We start from the raw sequence: 27,565 nt of genomic DNA, 5'->3' as shown, positions 1-27,565 counted from the left end.
CAAATGTGGGTGTGAAGACCAGAGACAAAAGCATTAAAAACAGGCAGAGATACAAGTGGAAAATATGCAGAAAATATAAATGACTTAAAATGAAACTCCATCTGATTCATAATTAAATTAATTTTATACCACAGAAAAATGAAAGTCTGACAAGAAAAGTCAAAAAGTGTGGTAATGCACAAGATTTGTGGAAAATAGATATTCTGTTTAATCACCAAGTACACTGTCAACACAAACACACACACACACACACACACACACAGCACTGGCACCATGTTCTCCAGTGGTTCAAGGTAACTGGTGCTTCTGACTCCTAAACCTTCCATGAAGGCACAGCACACAAGCGATGCTCCTTGGTGGCCTCTCTTGTGAGACACAGATTCCATCTTCAATTGGCCTGTGATGCAAATTTTTCCATAAATTTCTCACTCTCTAAGACTTGGTGGACACCACAGCCATCATCTTCTTTTCTACATTCTGAGTGTTTACTCCCTTTGGAGATTTTTCACTGCCTTTCTAATAGGATTTCATTAAGAAGGAGAATAAAAATTATGTATGCTTAACCTTCCACAGACACTGCAAACTGACTCATGTGGGCCTTCTCGGGAAACAAACGAAGTATGTAACTGGCCAGGGCCACTCATATTTATGGGTCATTTCTTCAATTATGCATCTGTTCCCTCCCTTTCCTTTGAATATCAACCTGTGGCTACCAAAAGAGGTGCCCTTATCTGCAGGAGAAAATTCCCTTCCCTCTCATTGTACTGTTGCTGCTGTGAGATCTCTTCCTCTTCCTGTCTACTCTTCCCTTCCTTTTTTATTAGCAATCTTGGATTTCTGGGTTAGGAGCTCTAGTTCTTCTATCACCTGTCCTTCCACTCTCTGTTAGGGAGACCTTATGCAGATGCCACCTCAATAAAGGCACATTTGTCTCAATAAAAATATAACAAGCTACAGCAATATCTACCAGGGTGACCTGGAACAACATGTGGGGTCTGGGCTTTGTCTGCAAGGATGAGCAAAGACACTATTTCATTGTTTGAGTGATTTTACCTTGGAATTATTTTGGCTCTGCATGAGGAACTAATGCTGTCAGATTTTGTTTTCACTTTTACTAGCGAAGAGCTGGGTGTGGGTGACGTCCACTCCTTCTTCTGCTGCTGCTCTAGATGTTTGCATGATTTTGCATCAAGAAAAGAAATGGAGCAGCACACACACCATAGACTGTGCTGAAAACAGAGTGAAGCCCAGAGGCACATGCTCAGCAGCCAGACCCCTGGTTGCTGCTCAGAGTTTGTGCTCAGCTCCCCCAGCAGTTTCTGCCACTGTGTCACCCAGAGCACAGTAGTACACAGCCGAGTCTGACTCTTGGACAGAGGCTTTCTCCAAGTGGAAGGATGTGGCTCCTTTATTGTATGTGGCTTCAAAACCTTTGTTGCTGACCTAATCATTGGCCTTCACAGCTTTCAGGAGGAGCTGTAGACCTTTTCCAGGGTATTGAACATACCAGAAAAGAGTAGGGTACGCTGATGTTGTGGCTGAGTAAGTACAGTTTATAGTCAGCAAAACCCCTTCTGACATGGTCACTTGGCCTTCCATCTGAGTCACTGAGTCTCCATGGGTCCTTCCTGAGGGAAAGGAAATCTGGTTCACATTGATAATAAAACTCTTAGAAAACTTTATAATTAAAAACTTTGCTGGCATCATAGAAGAAAGAGTCCAAATTTAAAAAGGCATTTTACTTACCAACTATCAAGAGCATCACCATCACTATGCCTAAAGAAGCATTCATCTTTAGAGAGTCAACTAAATAATGCTCTTGATTCTTAACATGAAGAATGTTGAAGTGAAAAGATGAGCCTAATGTTGCAATTCACACAGGAAGTGAGCTAGTGTTAGGAAGCTGCACCCCCTGGTGGGCAGGGCCTGAACAGGGGAGGATGATTTCTTGGACTTCTTCCAGAATTTAGAGATATGTCCTCATCCCTCATCATCTAAATGCACATCTGTCTTCAGGTGGGCCATGTAAATTTAAGGCACAGCTATCATAACATATAAAAACTTCTTTATGCTTAGGACTCTATCTGGCATTGATATGCATTAGTAGAGCATGCCAGAGTATCTCTGTAGCCCAGAAGATATTGATATGGGCATTTTAATACAGACTGTTATAAGCACAGGAATCAATTGTGGGCCAACCTATAATCCACGGGAAGTCATTATTGAAGTAACAAGAAGTCATTGTTGAGAGATACAGCATTTTTCAGCACTGTATCCCACATGTAGAGTAGTAACTGACATTTACTAGGTGCATAATTTGCATTTGTTAAATGAAGGGAAAAAGAATGAAAGTTGGCCTTGGTTAAGGAGTCATTACTATGGGAAAGATCATTATTTCCTCTGTTCTAAACTAGTATCCATTTTAAGAAATGTTGTCTTTTTAATAAAAGCTTTCAAAAGGAGAAAGTAATACTATCTAATCAATACACAAAGACTCAAGAATTTCAAAATGTTATTGTTTATTCTAAGATAGAAATCAATCAAGTTATCAAGAGAAATCTGAGACGTGTTAGTCACTGCAGCTCTTTTCACCTGCCTATGGACATAATAATATTCTTTTCAGTACCTGTCCAGTTGCCTATCTTGGCAGAAACAGAAGAAAAAATTAAACTTTCTTTACTAAAATGTTCAGAATGAAACTTTTAGACATTGAGTCCTGTTGTAAAGGTCCCCTTATATTCTCAATTTAATTTTTCCAGCTCAACTCTGTTCATAAAGGACAGGTTAGACACCAAAGTTTAGTCACTAAGTTATTAAATCTCTGAATTCATGTTTTTCCTTTTGTTTCAACTGGGAACCTAGATGAGCCACAGAAATATGCTCAGGTCTGCAGGAAAAGTGTTCTGTGTGAGCCCAGAAACCACCCTAGAACAGCTGATCATGGCATCAGCAATTATGAAAAAACCTTCATTTCCTGTGAACACTAACGATAAGGATATGCCCTAGAGACATCACTCCACAACATGGCAAAGAACACAGACCCATTGCCTGTCGTCACCCATTTCTTGCTCAGTTAGTCAAAGCTTATCCTTTGGATGGGTTGAAGCATATTCAGATCTTATGTTGGACTCTCCATCACATCTGATGCTATCACTTACAGTACAATTGTTTGGTTCCCTAAAAACACCCAACATTTTTGTACTAGGAGGTTTGCTAATTATTAGATACTACTGATTTCTTCTCATAATATTCAACTTATTAGGAAATTAGGAAATTTTATGACTGCCTTTCTGTCATTCAAGAATTATCCATAACCAGAATGGATACTTTATACTATCATGCAAATTTTTGAATGAATTTTTTTAAATATTTACTACTTTTCAGTTGTAGTTGGACACAATATCTATCGATCTATCTATTTATTTATTTATTTTTATTTATTTTTATTTTTTTTATTTTATTTATATGTGGTACTGAGGATTGAACCCAGGGCCTCACCCATGCTAGGCAAGTGCTCTACCGCTGAGCCACAACCCCAGCCCGAATTTTTTTTTTAATAAGTCTTATGTTAAATATTGAAAAGTGCAATAACAGGCAGGACACACGACTACTATTCCAAACTACAGTATGAAATTCCCTCTGAGTAAAAAGGCAAAATTAGTTCATGTTGCTGAACTTGTGGCTTCTTCTTCAGCAGGTCAAATTACAAAACAAAAATATGCATATACAATGGTGTCAAAATGTTTTAATGCAACTCAAAACTTCCAAATGCTACAAAGACAATGAAGTTTCTTAATCTCTTTAACCTTCTCTTAACCTATGCATCTCATATGTCTCTATTGAAAATAGAATAATTTGAATAGTATTACATATACTATATGTATAATAATATTTAGTATACTATACTTATTATTTATATATAGTATATAAATAGTATTACATATATAATACTCTTGTATATACTATTATATATATAATACTATTGTATGTACTATTATATATATAATATTATTTATATACTATATATAATACTATATACTTGGAATAGTACCAAATACTTGAAATACTTTATTCTTCATGCTACTCAAAAACATTTTTGTCCTGAAGACAAAGACCCACAGTTTAAGAGAGACTGTAGAAACTGGGGAAGGGGTGATGCTCGAGCAGATGATCGTGCTAAATTAAACACACCTTTCTGATGAAAGTCCAACTGAAAACTCCACAAGTTCTTTTTGGATGCAAAAATTTTGTTCCCAATTGTGCAAAGAAACACTACAAGTGGCTGATTAGTTTGGTGAATGAGGACAAGATATTACCAAATCCAGAAAGGCCTCCTGGAGGAGTCAAATGATCTCCAGTGAATACTTCCTAAGGTCCCCAGAGACAACCCATCACAGCAGGGACATATTGGCTGCAATGATAAATGAACCCTTGTAGGAAAACTTTTCTAGCATAGCAGGAACTGTGGTAAGTTCATGCATTTCCTGCAATCAACAAGATCCCATAAAAACTGTAAAGATGGGGTCTTAACAGGAATATGTCCATTTAAATATCTTCCAAAGGATTTTATAAAATTGCATTTCTTGCATGATATATATTATAACTGCACTTATTTTTATTGGTGACATGTATTGAAGCACTCTCCTATCAAACAGCCACTCACAATGACTAAAAATCAATGTGGATTTGTTTTTTCTTCCTATGTGACTTCATTTATCCACATACAGGGAGCATATTTTTCTGAAATAGTTATGTAAGGTTTTGCCCTTACTGAGAAATTTCTCTTTCCTTATCCCCTCCCTATCCTTTGAAAATGTGGAACCAAAATATGAAACATTAAAACTAAAAATAATTATTGTAGCAGATATGTTTTAACCTACCCAGCATTGGTAATGCATTTTTCCCTTAGCTTTCATGGGTCTGCATTGTTCCTCCTTGCAAAGTTATATGTCATCTGACTATGAATTGGTCACCAGCAGGTACATGTAATTCCCAAATTATACACATCCCATTCTTGTACAAACTGAGCTAGATAAACCAATTCATGGTACTCCATCCTTTCATCAATATGCCAACATGTTGCCTTCCTTGGCCTATCATATTAATTGGCCTTTACATGACCTAAACCAAATGACCTGGTACTCTTAAAGCAATAACAGAAAAAATACTGTCTCTGAATGTTATCAAAATGATCTTATTGTATTCTATTCGGCAAATAAAGCACCAAATAAATGCAACCAAATTCATCTTTGTTTGCATTCTACCAACTAGTATGACATCCATAGTTAAATGGCAGTATCTTTGTTATTCACATTTACTATCTTATTAGCTATCTTATTCAAAGAGTCTCCAGGAGCTGACAGTCCATGGAAGATGAGCACTGACCAAGGGTCATTAAAGTAAATGTGTCCTTGCATAAAATACAGTGTATCCATGATTATTAGAACAAAATTCTCCAGATGATTGGAATTACTGGAAGTCATATTCTCTTATATAGTCCTTTGTTTTTATCCTTTTAGGGGAATTTTCTCACTTTAATGTATAATGCTATATATTTCTAAATTATTCTACTTTTTTTCCTCCTACTAATGTAATAAACTTGCTTAGGAGTACGATTTACTGGAGACAATAGCCATACTAATGCTATAATTCAGCTCTGCAAACAAGCATAAAGAATTGTTGGATGTGTCATTTAATGCTAAGAATATCCATATAATACCATGAATATTATAATATTTTAATGCCACAAATATCCATATAATAGCAATTGTTGTCATTGACTAAATTAATATCCTCAGTTAGTATAAAATGAATTTTTATTAACAAAATCAGGCTTTAATTGTTAGAAAAATATCTAGTGATAAAATTTTAAGATAGAGTTGGTGCAGTTAAATTTACATGACAACCTGATTATAGGATTTGGTATAATCTTCAAAAGAACCTCTTCATTACTCATTGCCAAAATATTGTACAGAACTAGAAATCAAATGTTCAAAGAATCTAAACACTTAAAATGATGGTTGTTTTACTCAAAGTAGATCAAGAACCTAGGAATTAGACCAGAAATCCTGCATCTAATAGAAGAAAAAGTAGACCCAAATCTTCATCATATTGGATTAGGCCCCAACTTCCTTAACAAGACTCCTAAAGTACAAGAAATAAAATCAAGAATCAATAAATGGGATGGATTCAAACTAAAAAGTTTCTTCTCAGCAAAGGAAACAATCAATGAGGTGAAGAGAGAGCCTAATAATTGGGACCAAATTTTTACCACACGCACATGAGACAAAGCACTAATCTCCAGGATATATAAGGAACTCAAAAAACTTAACACCAGAAAAATAAATAACCCAGTCAGTAAATAGGCTAAAGAACTGAACAGACAGTTCTCAGAAGAAGATATACAATCAATCAACCAATATATGAAAAAATGCTCAACATCTCTAGCAATTAGAGAAATGCAAATCAAAACTGTTCTAAGATTTATTCCCACTCCAGTCAGAATGGCACTTATCAAGAATACAAACAGTAAGTGTTGGTGAGGATTTGGGGGAAAGGCACACTCATACATTGCTGGTAGGACTACAAATTGGTACAACCAATCTATAAAGCAATATGGAGATTCCTTAGAAAAGTTGGAATGGAACCACCATTTGACCCAGCTATCCCACTCCTTCTTCTATACCCAAAGGACTTAAAAACAGCATATTAGAGTGATGCAGCCACATCCAATGTTTATAGCAGCACAATTCACAATAGCTAAACTGTGGAATAAACCTCGATGCCCTTCAACAGATGATGGATAAAGAAAATGTGGTATATATACACAATGGAATACTACTCAGCATTAAAGAGAATAAAATAATGGCATTCGCAGGTAAATGGATGGAGTTGGAGAAGTAATATGGTCCTACACTGATGAAGCAGCACACACAATTTACAAAGGAAGAAGTGAGGAAACACAGTTTCCTTCTATTCCAATTCAAGTGCTAGATAACCATATTATACTCACTTGTTTCATAGAGTTTCTGCCTTTGTAAAGTGATATTGGACTAAATGTTTTCTAAGAATTTTTCTAGTGTGAAATTCCTTTGCACAATATGACAGAGAAAATATTTCTTGAGGACTAGTTATTTAAAACATGGAATGGTATGACAGTGGAGAAAAGTTGTCCAGCACCACGGAACTCCAAAATCATTTTCACATTCACATGAGTCTTTCTGTGTCTGAGGTTAGCCTAACCAGTCCTTGGGCCTCTTCAGAAGCAAAGATGAATTCCTCTCTGGGTTTTCATTCTTCCTACAACATAACTGCTGGCTGATGGATGAAGGAGAGACTACATCTCCAGTAAAATGGGATAAGATGGGACCCTAAGTAAAAAGATCATCACAGGCAGTGGTATGGGGGTGGATTCCATCAATGATCCATGGATAGATAGGATGCTCTTTTGTGAAGATCTATTTCTTATATTTATATCTGCAGTGTATCATGTCACTCTTGAAGGAAACACACACAAACACTTGAGCAAATTGGGGAACCAGGGAGAGAAGGATGAGAAACTAATATGCAAAGCAAAAGACACTTTCTCAAACATCCTGATTACCTTCTGGCTTCAACCACCCTCCATTCAAGTGTTGGTTCAGGGTTCAAGATTCCCAACCAGGGCTGTCTACAATATTCGTGGGACCCAAAACAAATTAAAATTTGGGGTCTCTTTTTCAAACCCAGAAAAAGTGCCATTAATAAATATAATATAGAGCTCCCTTTATAAAATATGGTATTACTTACAGTAGAAAATAGAACTTATAGTGATACAGAAGTAACAATATAAACTTACAAAACAAGGTCATAAGTTTATATGAAAATAACTAAATAACTTTGGAACATGACATCTTCATTACTCATAGGATTTTTCTGGCTTGGGCTTAGTCAATTTAATTTATTAGATTTCCAAAAATTTAATCTTTTAGCAACTTCATTATCAAGCACTATAATTGCAAATGATGTCAGGTGCTCCTTGTAAATGCAAGATTGCAAACTGAATTTCTGATAATTTCCAATTTGGAGAAATGATGCAATAGGTACAGGGGCTTTTAAAGGTATTTTATGTGCTATGACAATGTTAGCATAAATATCTGATAAATTAGATTGAAATATAAATTTTAGTAAACCTATGAATGATGTTTCTCTTGAAACACTTTTTGTATTATTTAACTCCTCATACAAATCAGTTTCATATGAGTCTGAATTTAATTTTAAATTTAAATTTATACAACAGCATTTTAATGTTTCCTCCAACATTTTCTGTAATTTGTGGAGGTCTGATCAGTGGAATATGGCTTCATAATTTGTATATAATTCAGAATGCTTCCTTAAAGCATCCTATCACTGAATCTTATTGGCTCATTTGAAAAGAATGATTTTCTCCATCAAGCTGCTATCTTCATATTTAATTCCTATTTCTGAGCCTGAGAATATTCATTCTGCAAATGAATAGTCAGAAAGCTCCTAAACTATTTGGGGAGAAGGACGGTGGGGGATACCAGGGATTTGAACTCAAGGGCACTCAATCGCTGAGCCACTTCCCCACCCCTATTTTGTTTTGTTTTGTTTTTATTTAGAAACAGGATCTCACCGAGTTGTTAATGCCTTGCCATTGCTGAGCCTGGCTTTGAACTCACAATCCTCCTGCCTCAGCCTCCAGAGCCACTGGGGTTACAGTCATGTGCCACTGTGCCCGGCTGAGAAAGCTTCTAACTTTTCAAAGGATTCTAACAACTCTCCAAAGTGCTTTATTGCAATGTTCACATATGGCCTTTCATTTTGTAAAAATTTACTAGCAACGTTGACTTCCAAACATTTTGAGGCACCACAGAGTACCAGAGAGCATGCATCTGAATTAGAATAGATAAAATATCTGCCAGTTCATAGGCTGCCACAGTGACTTTGAGCCTGAGCTTCTATGTGCTCCTGTCCCAAAGCTCTGTATATCTCCTCTGCTCATGCACATGCTCCAGCCTCTTATAAGACTTCACTTCCAAAACACAAACTCAAATCACAATTATTACAAATTTCAAGACAGAGATAGCAGAATGTTAAATCAAGCTCCAGGCCCTTTCTGAGGGCCAGGCCCTGTGGAACTGTACAGGTCACATGCACAGGAAGCTGGTCCTGCTCCCAGTGTCACTGGAGTTGCCCAGTTGCTTTCTCTTAATCTCAGGGTCCCACTACTTTCTAGTCAAGCCCTTATATTCACATGAAAGACAGTGAGTTGTAATCAGATTTGCATTGTTATTGTTCCGCATTCAGGTTTAAACTTTGGGTTTTGTTGTGAGAAATCTTGTTATGAGGTTACAACAGATTACTTCATATATTTCCCACAAGCTCCCACTTTTCTCCTGGAAAATTGAACAACATGCAATCAACTATAACACTGAATCATTTTTTTCTATGTGTGAAAAATCATATTTTTCAATACAATAATTTTTGTGTAATTTATACATTTTGCCAGGGAATCTGTTTTAAAAGTACACGGACACTGACATTGTTCTCAGAAGCTTCAGAGATTCCATAAAATAAAGTTTTTCCATGAAAAACATTTTTTAGAAGTAAAAGGGTCCAACCCAAGTGAGATGACAGTATTGAGAAGTCTCTTGTTAGCAGAGGTGACAGGCTATGACATGAATCAGGACACCCATAGCTGTGCAGAGGCTGCTGGGAAAGTCTGCCCTGAGGCAGAGGCTGTGGCTGCAGGTGCAGTTTGGTGATAGGCTGCAGGTCCCCTGGGAGTACTGTGCCTCCCTGCACAGAGGTAGGTGCCTGAGTCTTCCAGCTGGGAGGTGGAGATGTGCAGGGTGCTGTAGCGCTCCTTAGCATCTGCTGTTGCCTTTAACCTTCCCTCCTGCTTTTTCCCTGAAGCCAGGAAAAACAGAGTGATGAGGCTGCCCCCAGGTTTCTGTCGAAACCACTGCACACTTTGCATGGAGGTGGAAAAATTGCACCTCAGAGTAGGGCTGGTTCCCTCCTGGAGCCTCAGGGCTGAAGGACTCTGCTCCACCTGCTGCCCTCTCACCCCTGCTTGGAAAGAGAAAAGCAAACAAGATGTCACTGGGGAATCCATGACCAGTTCACAAACCTGCAGAATATCGTAGGACACACCCCTGAGGATGGAGGACAGGGAGGGGGCTTGGTGCCAGCTCTCCCTGCCCTCCCTCACACTGTCTGCCCTACAACACCCCCAGCCCCATCTGGGAGGAACCTGACTCACAACAAAGCTGCACCCACAGAAGCCCCAGCAGAGCCCCCAGTGCCCTCTGCATGGCTGCTGGCCTGGCTGCTAGGTCTTCTCCCTGCTCTGCAGGTGTCAGGTCTTGGGCCAGACAAGCTTGTTCTTCCAGGCAACAGGTTCCACCTGACTCCCTGAGCACCAGTCACATCTGAGCTCTGTCCTGCCCCTAACAGGGAGCTCCACCCCCAGTGGCCCAGAGAGACAGTAGTGGTGGCTCCAGAATTGGGTGAGGGCAGTGCAGGGGTAGGGGGCCATGTTTCGGGTCAATGAAGATAAAAGGACCTATTCTTCTTAAAACAGTTGATTTCAGAGATTTATGTGAGTTTGGAGGATAGTGCTTTAGAGAAGGAGCAATATCTCCACTGGGTGAAGTGGAACACTGAAGAATCACAAAAAGAGTAAGCCCATTTTCCAAGTTACATAGTTTGACAGATTTTTAAAAAATCAATTATATTAATATTTTGATAAGGAAAACTGTTTGATAGTATGCAATGAGTATTAAGAAGTAAAAACAATTACTTAAAGTCAACAGATCACCATCGGCATTGAAAATGTTTCCAACAACAATTCAGTCAATTAAAAAAAATAGGATATGAATATGATGGATTTATAAGCATACAGGCTCCTATGAATATGGGTTCCAGCTTTCTGTGGATTTGTATAGAAAGGCAGAGCTGAAGATCTAAGATGAACTAAAAGAAGCACAAGCTGCCCTCTTGCTGTATGTGAGATGACTGGCTCACATTCTCTGGTCTCCTCTCTTTACCTATTCACCCTCTGGGACCCCAGAAGTCATTTCTCCTGCAGCCTGGAGTGCCCCCTGGTGGACAGAACCATCAATATAGATCGCTGAAGACCAACCAAGTCCTCAGTAGTCACTCAAATTAGCCCCACTCTCTGCATGTTCTCTGGTGCAGGAAATGTAGATGGTCAGAAAACAAAATGACCTTCTAGGTTCAATGAGGGTTAAAAATGAACTACTTCTAGGAACTTGGTGTATAGCTCAGTAGTAGAGCACAGAACATGGAGCTATGAGTTTGATTGATCACCAACAGCACAAAGACCAGGGCCACTTTTAAAATGCTATTATATGGATATTATATTTTAGAATAAGTTAGAAGTTGTCATTCTGTGCTGCTGATTATATTTTCTCTAGTTTAAAATTAATCTATAAACATTTATTGACATTTTACTGGAAGTGGAAAAGAAGAATACATAAGAGAGAAGACACTAGTTTTAAAGTCTAGTGGAAAAGACAAAAATACACATATCTCTAATTAAATCAAAGAGTAGGACCCTGAGAGGAGCATGAAGTTAAGGTGCATGACCCCAGAGGCAGGGGAGCACTTACATATGCAGTGACCAGACAAAACCTTCTGAAGAAGTTGGACATTTTCTCCTCCCTCTCCTGCCTTGTTATGAGAAAGACAGACAAGAATATGAATAACTCTTTATTATGGCTTTGATGACTTTTTGTTAGTTTTGGTATTATGAAAATTTTACAAATATATGAATTATTGAAAGTAATAAAACACTATAAATGAACCAAAAGCCCCACCGAGTTCCCATACAATTCTGGCCCTTACACCACTCATCACCCCAACTCTTCCTTCATCTTTCAATTTGCAGACAAAACTCTCAGGGGTTTGGCTATAAATTTACAAGTATATTCACATATGTGAAATAATAGTCAATATATAGTATTCCTTTTATATTTTTTTACTTGATACAAAATTATGTCTTGTGCAAAACTTTCTATAACTTGCTTACAAACTCAATGATAAATTCTGTAGGTCATATTACATTAGCACAGATAAATTCTGCTACTGCCTTACCACATCATGGCATGTTTAGCTTATAAACCCTTCCTCTGTTGATGAACACTCAAGGTGTAGTTGGTTATTTGCTATAAAATGTAACATGTAGTAAACTGGGTCATTTACTCACATGTGCCATGTTTCCCTAGGAGTAGAGACAAAGGTAAACAAAGGCCATCCATGTGACCAGCAGGGAGAAGCATTCCAGGGAAGTGGGAAGACCTGAGACAAAGGCTCTGAGGAAGAAGTGGGTGAATTCATGTTCTGGTTATTGTGTGCTTGGCTTGCATTTTTATTGCTTTTCCTGTCTGTGCATTAGAGCTATAGCTTTTCAGGTAACTTGATAAACTCTGAAATAACTGTCCTACATTAGCTGGTGTATAGTTTCCACCAACCAGCCACTGAGATCATTCTAAAGATAGTAAAATTGGCTAAAGGAAGAAATGGGATATACAAGGAGAAATGGAGTAGAATAACACTGTAGAAAGCAAAAAGTAACATGGGACATAGGAAAAAACAGAGTCAGGTGCCATGGGACACCCTGTATTCCCAGCTACTCTAGAAGCTGAGTCAGGAAAATCACAAGTTCAAGGCCAGCCTGGTCAAATTAGTAAGACCCTGTCTTAAAACAAAATGTTTAAACGGACTGGTTCTATAGCTCAGTGGCAGAGTACTTCCCCAGCATGTGCCAGGCCCTGGGTCCAATCCCCCACCCTGAGAGAGGGAGAAGAAAGGAAAAAGAAAAAGAAGAGAAATTCACATACATAATATATATTCAGATATATAGAGATGCAGATATAGATATAATTAAACCATGCTTATAGGAAGAGAAATGTACTTTACATTTTCTAAAACATAAAAGAGTAAAATCAAAACTTTATCAATGCAAAGAAGAAGGCAAAAAGTCAACATTACGCCAAGAGACACCAAAATAATAAAACTGAATCCGAACATATTAGTCCTCAAAACATATTAACAAGAAGTTATATGATTGAGTCAAAATTTAAAACCTTTCTATATACTCCTTGACAAAAGAAAGCAGAGCATATAGAATGGGACTCTTCCTGGTGCCCCTGTGTGCAAGGACTGAATCCCACCTATATTTACTAAACCACACATCCACCAAAAAGATGTCCCCCAAATAGACCCATTTTAACAATAAAGGAGGCACACAAGAGGATAACCGCAAGTTATTAAGCTACATTAGCTCCTGCAGAGGTGAAATCTGATCAGAGGGGAAAAGGGACCTAAGGAAGGAAGGGAGAGAGGGAGTAAGGGGAGAGAGAAAGGAAGTAAGAAAGATTAGCATTTAGAGGGAAAACAGGATTGGGGGGGGGGGGGGATTAGGCCAGAAGAAAATACCAAGAATAATTGAAGATTTAGCAGCAGAAAAGGAAAAAACTAAAAAGTGAGAAAAATTCATATCCTGAGTTAGGAGAAGAGAAAGAAGCCACATCTGAATAAGAACTTTTAAATTTATATTACTGTTTCTTCTACCTCCAGTATTTTACAATTTGGAGTATTTTATAAATTATTTATAATTGCATGCTTCTAGTTTCTCTAAAACCACACTAAGAGAAGGCAGGGAAACCTCACCATTAAAGTTATGTACTGGATGATTGTGTGCACCAGAGATTCATGCAATATTGAATCAGGGAGAATTCAACAGGTGCTGGATTATGAAGTGAATTGTGAACAATTATGAACTGAATTGTGCCCCACCCAAAATGTTGAAGTTCTAACCCTAAGAACTTCAGAATGTGGGGGGATCCAAGATGGTGGGCCAGAGGGAGGCAGCATTTTGTGTTACTCTGTGACCTGGGACTCAAGTAGTGAGAATGCTGTTTACCTGCCAGTGATAATTCTGCTCCTGTGCAGGAATCAAGACCACCATGCTCATGCAGGGCTCAAGGCCTCAGCATCAGAGTAAGTCTCCCAACTACTTGCCCACGCAGGACTACTGTGTGCATGAGCAGGACCATCAGCATCAGCACCCACGCAAAACTTTCAGCCACCCACCTAAGCAGATATATCCAATGCTGCTCCCACACAGGACACCCAGGAGCTACCCATACACAAGAACTCCGGCCACAACTCCTATGTGGACCCCATCTAGCAACGTGGGGACTTTGCAGCAACGGAGATAGTCTCCTATGCATGGTAGCCTGCCTGCACCTGGGAACTTCACACAGTCTCTGAAAACAGCCAAAACCACACAATGCATGCCACAGAGCTCTCTCTGAATAATCATTCACATCCAGTGTCATTACCTGGCTCCCTCCACCCAACCATAGCTGAAAGCAGCTGCCTCCATCTTGGGTCACCTTCATCACCATCTTTAGTGAGGGCAACTCCCAGTTTGGAATTCTGGTTGGCCAGGTACCCATTTTCTAACTCCTCTCTCTCTCCAGAAGCCACTACCCTGGCACAGTGACACCCTGGTAACCTTCACCATACTGAGGGCAAAGATACCAGCTAACAACAGACAACCCACCTCTTGAATGAAAAGAGAAGCACGAAAGATACTGATCTCCAACCAAAATAATCCTTGTTTCTTCCTTTGAGATTTTTTTTCTTCTTCTTCTTCTCTATTCGCTTGCCTTCACATCCCCAACATATGTGAAACCAAGCACTTTGAGTGAGTTAGGATTTCAAGGACTGGGACATCTGAATAGAATATTACAGTTGTATATTCTTTTTTTTCCTCCAATTTTAACTATTTTAACTTTTTTATCTTTCTTAATATATTCATGTGTTTGTTTTATGTACTCTACTGTCTTCCTACTTACTTCTCTAACCAAAATTAATTCCTCTCTATTCTCCTGCTACTAACATTCTTCTTTAGATTTCTCTTCCACATTTCCTAAGATACAATAACTCTATATCCTTACCTCCTACCTCCTCAGCATATCATCCTACACCTCACCCTGGTTCTTTCTCTACCATCAGAAACTGTAAACCCTTTTACAAACTTACTGATTATACTGTATATAATAATTGAATTCACCATTTCTGTACATTGTGACCAAATTGTAAATGTGTTAGTATCAACTAATTGTTTTTAAGGTTATATATTGTTTAAATTGGGATCTGTTAACATTGTCCTTCCCCTCAAAGGAGAGGTATTGGAACCCTACAGGGAAACTTGAAGCCTATAGGGTAAAAATGGTAACACCTCAGATCCACAGTGCTAGAAGGGAAGACACACAAGCAACATGAACAGACAGGGAGGAAAGTCCCCCAAACAAATCAATATAGCACATTATTAGAATCCATGGCCAGCACATCAGAAGAAATTACAGAGAAGGAGTTCAGGGATGTACGTGATTAAAATGAATTAAAGTATAATATAAGACAGCAAATACCAGCATCAAAAGATTATTTCAACAAAGCTACATAAACAAATACAGGAAGCAAAAGATTACTTCAATAGGGACATGAAGGTTCTAAAAAAAAAAAAAAAAACAGAGATCTTTGAAATGAAAGAAACAATAAAAATAATTAGAAGTTCAATTGAAAGCATCACCAAAAGAGTAGACCACTTGAAAGACAGGACCCCAGACAATGAAGACAAAATATATAATCTTGAAAATAATGTAGACCACACAGTGAAAATGTAAGAAACCATGAGCAGAACATTCAAGAAATATGAGATAGTGTAAAAAGACCAAATTTAAAAGTTATTGGGATAGAGGAAGGCATACACTTTCAAACCAAAGGAGTAAACAATGTATTCAATGAAATAATATCAGAAAATTTTCAAACATGAAGAATGAATTGGAAAACCAAATTCAAGAAGCCTACAGGATGCCAAGTGTACAAAATCACAACAGATCCACAACTAGGGAAATTATAATGAAAATGCCTAACTTACAGAATAAGGAAAGAATATTAAAAACCAGGAGAGAAAGGAATCAGGTTACATATAGGGGAAAACCATTTAGGTTATGTGCAGATTTTCAAACCAGACCCTGAAAGCTAGAAGATCCTGGAACAACATATATCAAGCTCTGAAAGAAAATGGATGCCAACCAAGAATCTCGTATCCAGCAAAATTAAGCTTTAGATTTGATGATGAAATAAAAACCTTCCATGATTAAACAAAGTTAAAAGAATTTACAGGTAGAAAATCTGCACTACACAACATCCTTGGCAAAATATTCCATGAAGAGGAAATAAAAAGCAACAATGAAAATCAGCAGAGGGAGTTATTACACTAAAGGAAAAACTAATCAACGGAGAAACCAAGTCAAGTTAAATACCAAAAATAAACAAAAGTGGCTGAGAATACAAATCATGTCTCAATAATAACCCTGAATTTTTTTACTTTATTTTATTTATTTTTTTAATTTTTGTTGTTGGTTGTTCAAAACATTACATAGTTCTTGATATATCATATTTCACACTTTGATTCAAGTGGGTTATGAACTCCCATTTTTACCCCGTATACAGATTGCAGAATCACATCAGTTACACATCCATTGATTTACATATTGCCATACTAGTGTCTGTTGTATTCTGCTGCCTTTCCTATCCTCTACTATCCCCCCTCCCCTCCCATCCCATACCCTCTTCTCTCTCTACCCCCTCTACTGTCATTCATTTCTCCCCCTTGTATTTTTTTCCCTTTCCCCTCACTTCCTCTTGTATGTAATTTTGTATAACCTTGAGGGTCTCCTTCCATTTCCATGCAATTTCCCCTTTCTCTCCCTTTCCCTCCCACCTCTCATCCCTGTTTAATGTTAATCTTCTTCTCATGCTCTTCGGCCCTACTCTGTTCTTAGTTACTCTCCTTATATCAAAGAAGACATTTGGCATTTGTTTTTTAGGGATTGGCTAGCTTCACTTAGTATAATCTGCTCTAATGCCATCCATTTCCCTGCAAATTCTATGATTTTGTCATTTTTTTAATGCAGAGTAATACTCCATTGTGTATAAATGCCACATTTTTTTTATCCATTCGTCTATTGAAGGGCATCTAGGTTGGTTCCACAGTCTTGCTATTGTGAATTGTGCTGCTATGAACATCGATGTAGCAGTGTCCCTGTAGCATGCTCTTTTTAGGTCTTTAGGGAATAGACCAAGAAGGGGAATAGCTGGGTCAAATGGTGGTTCCATTCCCAGCTTTCCAAGAAATCTCCATACTGCTTTCCAAATTGGCTGCACCAATTGTGTACCCTTTTCCCCACATCCTCACCAGCACTTGTTGTTGTTTGACTTCATAATGACTGCCAATCTTACTGGAGTGAGATGGTATCTTAGGGTGGTTTTGATTTGCATTTCTCTGACTGCTAGAGATGGTGACCATTTTTTCACGTACTTGTTGATTGATTGTATGTCCTCCTCTGAGAAGTGTCTGTTCAGGTCCTTGGCCCATTTGTTGATTGGGTTATTCGTTTTCTTGTGGTTTAATTTTTTGAGTTCTTTGTATACTCTGGATATTAGGGCTCTATCTGAAGTGTGAGGAGTAAAGATTTGTTCCCAGGATGTAGGCTCCCTATTTACCTCTCTTATTCTTTCTTTTGCTGAGAAAAAAACTTTTTAGTTTGAGTAAGTCCCATTTGTTGATTCTAGTTATTAACTCTTGTGCTATGGGTGTCCTATTGAGGAATTTGGAGCCCAACCCCACAGTATGTAGATCGTAGCCAACTTTTTCTTCTATCAGATGCCGTGTCTCTGATTTGATATCAAGCTCCTTGATCCATTTTGAGTTAACTTTTGTGCATGGCGAGAGAAAGGGATTCAGTTTCATTTTGTTGCATATGGATTTCCAGTTTTCCCAGCACCATTTGTTGAAGATGCTATCCTTCCTCCATTGCATGCTTTTAGCCCCTTTATCAAATATAAGATAGTTGTAGTTTTGTGGATTGGTTTCTGTGTCCTCTATTCTGTACCATTGGTCCACCCGCCTGTTTTGGTACCAGTACCATGCTGTTTTTGTTACTATTGCTCTGTAGTATAGTTTGAAGTCTGGTATCGCTATACCGCCTGATTCACACTTCCTGCTTAGCATTGTTTTTGCTATTCTGGGTCTTTTATTTTTCCATATGAATTTCATGATTGCTATCTCTATTTCTACAAGAAATGCCATTGGGATTTTGATTGGCATTGCATTAAACCTATAGAGAACTTTTGGTAATATCGCCATTTTGATGATGTTAGTTCTGCCTATCCATGAACAGGGTATATTTTTCCATCTTCTAAGATCTTCTTCTATTTCTCTCTTTAGGGTTCTGTAGTTTTTCATTGTATAAGTCTTTCACCTCTTTTGTTAGGTTGATTCCCAAGTATTTTTTTTTTTTTGAGGATATTGTGAATGGAGTGGTTGTCCTCATTTCCATTTCAGAGGATTTGTCGCTGATATACAGGAATGCCTTTGATTTATGTGTGTTGATTTTATATCCTGCCACTTTGCTGAATTCATTTATTAGCTCTAATAGTTTCTTTGTAGACCCTTTTGGGTCTGCTAGGTATAGAATCATGTCATCTGCAAATAGTGATAATTTAAGTTCTTCTTTTCCTATTTTTATGCCTTTAATTTCTTTCGTCTGTCTAATTGCTCTGGCCAGTGTTTCGAGAACTATGTTGAATAGAAGTGGTGAGAGAGGGCATCCCTGTCTTGTTCCAGATTTTAGAGGGAATGCCTTCAATTTTTCTCCATTCAGAATGATGCTAGCCTGAGGCTTAGCATAGATTACTTTTACAATATTGGGGTATGTTCCTGTTATCCCTAGTTTTTCTAGAGTTTTGAACATAAAGGGATGCTGTACTTTGTCGACTGCTTTTTCCACATCTATTGAGATGATCATATGGTTCTTATTTTTAAGTCTATTGATGTGGTGAATAACATTTATTGATTTCCGTATATTGAACCAGCCTTGCATCCCAGGGATGAATCCTACTTGATCATGGTGCACAATTTTTTTGATATGTGTTTGTATCCAGAATTCGCCAGAATTTTATTGAGGATTTTTGCATCTAGGTTCATTAGAGATATTGGTCTGTAGTGTTCTTTCTTTGAAGTGTCTTTGTCTGGTTTAGGAATCAGGGTGATGCTGGCATCATAGAATGAATTTGGAAGTTCTCCCTCTTTTTCTATTTCCTGAAATAGCTTGAAAAGTATTGGTGTTAGTTCCTCTTTAAAGGTTTTGTAAAACTCTGCTGTATACCCATCCGGTCCTGGGCTTTTCTTAGTTGGTAGTCTTTTGATGGTTTCTTCTATTTCCTCAATTGATATTGGTCTTTTTAGGTTGTCTATATCCTCCTGACTCAACTGGGCAGATCATATGACTTAAAAAATTTATCGATGCCTTCACTATCTTCTATTTTATTGGAGTATAAGGATTCAAAATAATTTCTGATTATCTTCTGTATTTCTGAAGTATCTTTTGTGGTATTGCCTTTTTCATCCCGTTTGCTAGTAATTTGAGTTCTCTCTCTTCTTCTCTTCGTTAGCATGGCTAAGGGTCAGTCGATTTTGTTTATTTTTTCAAAGAACCAACTTTTAGTTTTGTCAATTTTTTCAATTGTTTCTTTTGTTTCGATTTCATTAATTTCAGCTCTGATTTTAATTGTTTCTTGCCTTCTACTTCTTTTGCTGTTGTTTTGCTCTTCTTTTTCTAGGATTTTGAGATGAAGTATTAGATCATTTATTTGTTGGTTTTTTTCTTTTTTTAAGGAATGAACTCCAAGCAATGAATTTTCCTCTTAGAACTGCTTTCATTGTGTCCCATAGATTCCGATATGTTGTGTCTGTGTTTTCATTTATCTCTAAGAATTTTTTAATTTCCTCCTTGATGTCTTCTATAACCCATTGATCTTTCAGTAACCTATTGTTCATTCTCCAAATGATGCATGATTTTTCCTTCCTTCTTTTATCGTTGATTTTGAGTTTCATTCCATTATGATCAGATAAGATGCATGGTATTATCTCTACTCCTTTATATTGTCTAAGAGTTGCCCTGTGACATAATATATGATCTATTTTTGAGAAGGATCCATGTGCTGCTGAGAAGAAAGTGTAACTGCTTGATGTTGGGTGGTATATTCTATATATGTCAATTAAGTCTAGGTTATTAATTGTTATTGAGTTCTATAGTTTCCTTGTTCAACTTTTGTTTGGAAGATCTGTCCAGTGGTGAGAGAGGTGTGTTGAAGTCTCCCATGATTATTGTATGGTGGTCTATTAGACTCTTGAACTTGAGAAGAGTTTGTTTGATGAACATAGCTGCACCATTGTTTGGGGCATATATATTTATGATTGTTATGTCTTGTTGGTGTATGTTTCCCTTTAGCAGTATGTAGTGTCCCTCTTTATCCCTTTTGATTAACTTTGGCTTGAAATCTATATTATTTGATATGAGTATGGACACTCCTGCTTGTTTCCGAAGTCCATATGAGTGATATGATTTTTCCCAACCTTTCACCTTCAGTCTATGTATGTCTTTTCCTATCAAATGCGTCTCCTGTAGGCAGCATATTGTTGGGTCTTGTTTTGTGATCCATTTTACTAGTCTGTGTCTCTTAATTGGTGAGTTTAAGCCATTAACATTTAGGGTTATTATTGAGATATGGGTTGTTCTTCCAGCCATATTTGTTTATTTATGTTACTAAACATGGTTTGTTTTCCTCTTTGATTATTTCCCCCCCTTTACTGTCCTACCTCCCACTGTTGGTTTTCATTGTTAATTTCCATTTCCTCTTCCTGTAATGTTTTGCCGAGGATGTTTTGAAGAGATGGTTTTCTAGCTGCAAATTCTTTTAACTTTTGTTTATCGTGGAAGGTTTTAATTTCATCTTCCATCCTGAAGCTTAATTTCACTGGATACACTATTCTTGGTTGGAACCCATTTTCTCTCAGTGTTTGAAATATGTTATTCCAGGATCTTCTAGCTTTCAGAGTCTGTGTTGAAAGATCAGCTGTTATCCTGATTGGTTTACCCCTAAATGTAATATGCTTCCTTTCTCTTGTAGCTTTTAAAATTCTCTCCTTATTCTGTATGTTGGGCATCTTCATTATAATGTGTCTAGGTGTGGATCTCTTATGATTTTGCACATTCGGTGTCCTGTAGGCTTCTAGGATTTGGGATTCTGTCTCATTCTTCAAGTCTGGGAAGTTTTCTCATATTATTTCATTGAATAGATTGCTCATTCCTTTGGTTTGGAGTTCTGTACCTTCCTGTATCCCAATGACTCTTAAGTTTGGTCTCTTTATGTTATCCCATATTTCTTGGATGTTCTGCTCATGGTTTCTTAACAGTCTTGCTGAGCTGTCTGTTCTTTTCAAGTTGAAATACTTTGTCTTCATTGTCTGATGTTCTATCTTCTAAGTGTTCTACTCTGCTGGTAATATTCTCAATTGAGTTTTTACGTTGGTTTATTGCTTCCTGCATTTCTAGGATTTATGTTTGTTTGTTTGTTTTTTATAACCTCTATCTCCCTGTATAGTTGATCTTTTGCTTCTTGGATTTGTTTATGTAATTCATTGTCGAAGTGATCTTTCATTGTCTGATTTTGCTGTCTAATGTCTTCCTTGAGACTCCAGATCATCTGAAGCATGTATATCCTGAATTCTTTATCTTACATTCCATCTACTGCAGCTATTACCTCTTCTAAAGTTGAGTTGACCTGCATTGCCTGTGGTCCTTTCTTTCCTTGTCTTTTCATATTGCTCGCGTTTCTTTCTGCTTGGTGAAACTGTTGTGTTATTGAAATTTTCCCCCTATATATTTATGTTGCTCTTGTATAGTTGAAAAGTCTTCCTTACAGGGGCGGGCGGCAACTGTGCTCCTCCTCCAATTGGGTTGATCTGTCTGCCACGCCGGCAGGCCGCTGGGCCTGTTCCGCCGGTCGGTCGCAGGTGTGCCTACCTTGCAGGCACGGGCGGCAGCTCTGTTCTGCCCCTCCTCCAATTGGTGTGACGTGTCTACCACGCCCGCAGACCGCTGGGCCTGTTCCGGGCGCGGGAGGCGGCTCTGCTCTGCCCCTACTCCAATTGGGGTAAAGTGTCTGCCATGCAGGCGGCTGCTGGGCCTGTTCCACCGGTCGGTCGCAGGTCTGCCTACCTTGCGGGCGCGGGCGGCAGCTCTGCTCTGCCCCCAACCCTGAATGTTAATGGCCTAAACTCACCAATCAAAAAACATAGACTAGCAGATTGGATTTTTTTAAAAAAAAGGACGCAACAATATGCCTGCCTCCAGGAGACTTATCTCATAGGAAATGACATCCACAGACTGAAAGTGAAAGTTGGAAAAAATCATACCACTTACATGGACTTCTTACAGAAGCAAGAAGGGATTTCCACCCTTGTATCAAATAAAGTAGATTTCAAGCTAAAGATAATCAAAAGGGATAAAGAAGGACATTCAAATAAAGTAGATTTCAAGCTAAAGATAATCAAAAGGGATAAAGAAGGACATTAAATATATATGCCCCATAACAATAAAAACATATATGTTCATCAAACAAATTCTTCTCAAGTTCAATTGTCAAATTGGCCACAACACAATAATTTTGGGTGACTTTAACATAACTCTTTCACCACTGGATAGATCTTCCAAACAAAAGCTGAACAAAGAAGCTATAGGATTCAATAATATAATCAATAATTTAGACTTAACTGAAGAGTATGTTATCCATCAACTAGCAAATACACTTTCTTCTCACGATCACATGGATCCTTCTCTAAAATAGACCATATGTTATGCCACAAAGCAACTCTTAGCAAATACAAAAAAGTAGAGATACTACCCTGCATTCTATCAGAACATAATGGAATGAAATTAAAAATAAATGATAAATTAATAAATAAAAACTACTCCAACACCTGGACACTAAATAATATGCTACTGAATGAACAATGGGTTACAAAAGACATCAAGGAGAAGATTTAAAAATTCTTAGAGGTAAATGAAAACATTGATACAATATATCAAAATCTCTGGACACTATGAAGATAATACTAAGAGGAAAGTTCATTGCATGGAGTTCATTCCTTCGAAGAAGAAAAAGTCAACAAATAAATGACCTAACCTTTATCTCAAAGTCCTAGAAAAAGAACAAATGAACACCAAAAGCAGTCGAAGACAGGAAATAATTAAAATCAGAGTTGATATCAATGAAATTGAAACAAAAGAAATAATTGGAAAAAAATGACAAAACAAAAACTTGGTTTTTTGAAAAAATAAATAAAAGGACAAACTCTTAGCCATGCTTATGAAGAGAAGGAGAGAGAAAACCCAAATTACTAACATACGTGATGAAAAAGATAATATCACAACAGACACTAAAAAAATACAGAAGATAATTAGAAATTCCTTTAAAAACTTGTACTCTGGTAAAATAGAAAACATGGAAAGCATGATTTGCCCAAATTGAATCAGAATGATATACACCATTTAAACAGATCATTTTCAACCAGTGAAATAGAAGACACCATCAGAAGCCTACCAACCAAGAAAAGCCCAAGACCAGATGGATACACAGCCGAGTTCTACATGACCTTTAAAGAAGAACTAATACAAATACTCCTCAAATTATTTCAGGAAATATAAAAAGAGGGAGCACTTCCAAACTCATTCTATGAGGTCAATATCACCCTGATTCCAAAACCAGGCAAAGATAAATCCAAGAAAGAAAACTTCAGACCAATGTGTCTAATGAACAAAAAATGCAAAAATTCTCAATAAAATTCTGGCAAATCGAATACAAAAACATATCAAAAAGACAGTGCACCACCATCAAGTGGGATTCATCCCAGAGATGCAAATTTGATTTAACACATGGAAATCAATAAATATAATTCATCAAATCAATAGACTTAAAGATAAGAATTATATGATCATCTCAATAGATGCATAAAAAGCATTCAACAAAATACAGCATTTCTTCATGTTGTTTGGGTTTTTTTCCCCCACTTCTTATGGTGATTTCCACAATCTTGACCAAGGATATGGCTTAAAGATTAATTAGGGGGACTGACAGTGTCCCAGGATGGCTACTGCCCTCAGCCCCCTACCATATGTAAGGCTCAGCCATCCTCTCCATGGTCTTTCAGTGGCAAATAATGTGTAGGTTTGGCTTCAATTTCAAGAATCCCCTCTTTTCACTCCTGGATGTCAGCTGGGTGGCATTGAGGCATAATGGAACACAGAAGGTATGGGAGAGAGATTCCAAAACTTCCCTGTTTGCCCACAGTTATAGTTTTGGATCCTGGCACATGGAACAATGTGACACCTGAAATTATCCTATCTAAGTAGGGTTCCAATTTTTGAGGACTCCAGCTCATACTAAATGTCCTGAAGTTTGAAATCTTGTCATAATGCAGCCATCTTGAAGGAAACTATTACTTCTGCATGGATTGCTGGGAGGATTGCTCACTGTTTTGCTTTCTCCACTAATTCCCTACCATTATTCCTGTGAGGTTTTCCATTTCCCATACCTGATTTCTGGCTTCTTAAAACTGACTGTTCTTGCAGGGGCCACTTGCTTCTTCTAGACCACAAAAGGAAGGGCCTTCCTTATTAACTGCAGGGGCTACACACCACACCTCAATGCACACACTGTGCTGCTACCATTGGTATTATCTACAGTAGAATATTCTTATCTCTCTCTTGGTAGTGATTTATAGGTAACCAGGAAATGTAATATACTCATTTTAATAAAAAGGAAATATCTAAATTGGTAATTACCTCCCTGTAGTTCATAGTTTGTGACATTTCTTGTCCTTGCTAGTTCATTTTTAAGATCCACACAAAACCTAGTGATCTAGTTCAGGATTTTAAACAGACACAACTATGAACCCAAGAAACTGCAATGCTATGAACCAAGAAACTGCATATATATTACTGTTGGTCAGATTAAAACCATTTCTTTCTTAAGTATATGACCCACAAAGGGGTGACATAACTACAAAAACCTGTTTTGCACAGTGTACATCCTTAGTATTTTTATACGCATATGATAGGATGCATGGCTTAAATAAAGGAGTATATCAATTTGCTAAGATAAATAGATATTTATGATACATTTTTAAATATTTATTAGTGCATTATAATATATAATAATGGATTTGTTTTGATATAATCATACATGCATGAAATATAATTTGTTCCGTTTCAGTCCCTAGTATTTCCTCTTTTTCTCCCCTTGTCTCTTCTTTTATTCAACTCTACTGGCCTTCCTTGGTTTATTTGTTTTTTTTCTTATTTGGTGCTTTATAGATATACATAAAGGTGAAATTCACTGTGGTGTATTCATATATGTGCATAGCATATTTTGTTCAATTTCATTCCATGTTTCCTCCTTTTTCCTGTTCCTCCTCCCTCACCCTCAATCCCCTTCCCCTACTCCATTGATATCCTTTCTGTTTTCATAGGATCCCCATCCTTTTTTTTCCTTATTTCATTCTAGCTTCTACATATGAAAGAAAACATTTGACCCTTAACTTTCTGAATCCGGCTTATTTAACTTAGCATGCTGTTCTCCAGTACCATCTCTTTACAGATGACATAATTTCAATCTTCTTTATGGCTGAGTTTTAAATTTCATTATATATATATATATACACACACACACACACACACACACACACACACACACACACATATACATATCACATTCTCTTTATCCATTCATCTGTTGACAAGAACCTGGGCTGGTTTCACAACTTGGCTATTGTGAATTGTGCTACTATAAACACTGATGTGCCTGTATGGCTATGGTACTCTGATTAAGTTCTTTTAGATAAATACCACGGAGGAGGAGAGCTAGGTCATATGGTGTTTTCATTCCTAGTTGTTTTAGGAATCTCCATACTGCTTTCCAAAGTGATTATACTAATTTTCAGTCTCACCAACAATGTATAAGTGTACGTTTTCCCCACATTGTTGGCAGCATTCATTATTATTTATACTCTTGATGTTTTCCATTTTAACTGGAATGAGATGAAATCTCAATGTAATTTTGATTTGCATTTCCCTGATTGTTGGGATGTTGAATTTTTTTTAATATATCTGTTGGCCATTTGTATTTCTTCTTTTGAGAAATGTAGTTCTCCTGTTTTAAGGCCAGACACCTCTCCAAGCATCCTCATCTCCCAGTATTCAAAAGTAAGGTCTGTTGCCTCCAGTTCCTGGGCCAAGCACAACAGTGGACCTGGATGGCTTCATTCTGGATTCCCCTTTTGCAAGCTTTGGTTTCACATTTCTCAGCTCTTTGAAGTCTGTTATGTTTACACTTTTGCTTCAAATTTTCAAATATTTCTGGCATTCCATCTCCTATGTCCTTCTTTTCCATTGTCTTTGTGATTATGGAATTTTGCCTCCTTAAATACCCTCTTGTTGGAGTTTTAGAGACACAGAAGTGAACACATGTTCAGTCTTCCATATTTCACAAAAAGAAATCAGTCTTTTCTATATATTATTTGAACTATTTGAAGTTGTTTTATCTTATGTTCACAAATTATTTATGTTGTATGAGTAGTTATTAAATCAACTAATTAATAAGAGGCAGATATGGTCCTCTGAAAAAATACTAAAAATATAGAAGGGAAGCCTAAATATGGATAATGATAAAAAATGAGAGATTTATGGACAATATTCCTTCAGTGACAATGACAATGTCCTAATCTGCCAAGTGGCATTCTTCTGCAGACTCTGAGACAGAAAATAATGAACACCATTCCCTCATTCTCATTTATTTGTGCTGAAGAACAACTCCCACAAACAAAATGCACCCTTAATGGGTCAATAATCTGATATACATTAACTACCTACAATAGACAAGACAAAAGAAAATCTCCAATATTTGCAAAGATACCAAGTTATCTGCAATTAAATCCAAAGATTCTTCTTCTTTCCCATCCTTCATCTCTCATAACCCTGGCCACCATCTCCCACTCCATGTAGCTACTCCTCCCCTTCTGTGGAAGAAATGATGCAAAGATATTGAGGAAGCTGGGATTCCCACCAAACTACAGTGAAAGAATTTCATCTCAGTAAAATTTTTATACTCCAGATCCTGGACACTTCCTATCTGTCCTATCTTGCTGATACAAAGGCAACTTGTTGAGAAATTATGGACAGAGATATCTCTATGGCTTTTGGTCATCATCAGTAATCCTTTTTTTGGATAACTCCCCTTGTATGTGTGCATGTACATTCCCAAAAAGAAACTAAAAATGTTCATCTTATCTTTCCAAATGTGGAACTCCCTACTCCCCCTTCATTCCTTAAATTTCTTTTTATTTAGAATTTACTATTTGGGGGCTAAAACTTCCCTAAGAAATCATGAGCTTCTCATGGAGACATTAAGCATTTTCACCCTCAGAAGCCACAGCTGTGTTTCTACACAATGTTTTCCTCCATGACCTGAGACAAGGTGAGGGGATATAATTACATGCAATGATGAACATATAGATCATTTCATTCCCCTTGAGGTTTTATGCTTTTAAAATCATAAG

General features: G+C 37.4%; 1 long non-coding RNA gene across 1 annotated transcript; it reads right to left on the bottom strand.

Annotated features, from left to right (window-relative positions):
- Positions 1–9,797: 9,797 nt before the first annotated feature.
- LOC114079422 (uncharacterized) lies at positions 9,798–10,462 on the bottom strand. Its single transcript, XR_011705751.1, has 2 exons — positions 10,268–10,462; positions 9,798–10,074 (listed from the first exon to the last, which is right to left on the bottom strand). It is a non-coding gene; the product is annotated as an uncharacterized lncRNA (long non-coding RNA).
- Between the last annotated feature and the right edge of the window lie 17,103 nt (positions 10,463–27,565).

The sequence above is a fragment of the Marmota flaviventris genome, chromosome 2 (genome assembly GCF_047511675.1).
Source record: "Marmota flaviventris isolate mMarFla1 chromosome 2, mMarFla1.hap1, whole genome shotgun sequence".
Classification (NCBI taxonomy): Eukaryota; Metazoa; Chordata; class Mammalia; order Rodentia; family Sciuridae; genus Marmota; species Marmota flaviventris.
Note: the sequence above shows the minus strand (reverse complement) of the source record. Positions and strands in the feature narration are given on the sequence as shown.